Here is a 1680-nt window from a genome sequence, read left to right on the forward strand (position 1 = left end):
GTACTGCAGAGGTGACATGCAATCATAAAACACATACTATATTTTACTAATACTATATACTATTTAGCTGACAGTAGCTGCTCGCCTCATCAAAGTTCAACTGCACTCTGGTGGGGGCTTCAAATTTGGCCTAGATGGAAAACTCTTTAGCCTCAGTCGCCTCTGTGCCAAACTTAAACTTAGACATACATGGTCGACAGTTTGTGGATGACTGCAGTGTCATTGCCCATACTGCTCCAGATTTCAAAGTCACTCTCGATCTCTTCAATTCTACACGGAAGGGACTTGAATGTCCTGTAATGTTGCCAAAAAAAAACTGTTATATCAATCTATTTGTGGTTATCCAAATATTCCATATCCGATATATGTTGAAGGAGAGACCCTGGAATGCGTTGAAAACTTCCCATAACTTGGCAGCCACCTCTCTGAAAAGGCCGCCATTGATGGGGAGATCCAACACGAGATCAGCTATGCCAGCCGAGCCATCTGCAAACTACAGCAGAGAGTGTTTGCCGGTATAGACTTCTGCGAGTTAGCAAAAGTGCTATTGTACAAACAGTTGTCATCACCGTACTCCTGTTCTGCAGTGAGACCTGAACTGTGTATCAGCGACACATAAAAGCGCCCGAGAAATTTCATCAGCTATGACTCTGCTGCATCCTCCAGATTAACGGGAAGAACCATGGAAAACACGCTAGTTTCATTTTTTAAACCAGCTCCACAAGCATTCACGCAAATTTCCTTGAGAAAAACAAGATACTCCATTTGGATGCTGGAAGATCGTATCCCCCGCCTGGTCCTGTTTTCCCAATTCTCAAATGTCCTCCAGGGAGGACAAAGGAAATGCTTCAAAGACACTCAGAAGCTCTCTCTGAAGCGTGGCAGCTTTGATATTGATGACTGGGAGGAATTTGCTACCAACCGTTCAAAATGGTGACAACTTGTCTATCATGCTTTGAATCCAATCGCCTTAATGATGAGGCAGAGTGGCGACAGAGCAGGAAAGAAAATGAATCAAATCCCACACTCGGGATCCCACTACCTCGTGTGAAGTCCTGTCCCACGTGCCCAAAAATCTGTGGGTCGAGAATTGGTCTATTCAGTCACATGATAACCCATGGCAGCCAATTGTGAACCTGTGTAGACGTCGTCCTCGAATCAAGGGACAGCCGACAATTTTACTAAATTTACCAATAACAAATGTAAGATTAATAGAATTCAGACAAGTCAAAATTCTCACAATTCAGACCTTTCCTTCTGACTTGCCTCTCTTCGAACTCTGGTCAGAGCATTAGCTATGACATTGCTTTTCTCTGCAAGATGTACAATTTCATGTGCAAATGCCTGTAACACAATTCTTCTTTAAACAACCTGGCTTTCTTTGTTCTGCTTTTTCTGCAGAGAAGCGAGTGGTCTGTGATCGGTGTAAAGCAATATTTACCAGTGACTGGTGGTCATATCTGCATTAAGAGTGTTGTAAAGCCCGTACAAGATGACAACACTGGTTCAAATCCCAAAACCGGAGCTGGTGCAAATTTATTTCAATTCAATTAATTAATAAAATTACTTAACTAATAAAAGACAATTTGTAATTGAAGGCTATTTTCAGTAATGGTGCCATGAAAACTGACATAGGGTGTCGCAAACACCCGCCTAGTTGACCTTCAGGGAAGGAAATAT

This window comes from Heterodontus francisci, unplaced genomic scaffold, assembly GCF_036365525.1.
Source record: "Heterodontus francisci isolate sHetFra1 unplaced genomic scaffold, sHetFra1.hap1 HAP1_SCAFFOLD_201, whole genome shotgun sequence".
Classification (NCBI taxonomy): Eukaryota; Metazoa; Chordata; class Chondrichthyes; order Heterodontiformes; family Heterodontidae; genus Heterodontus; species Heterodontus francisci.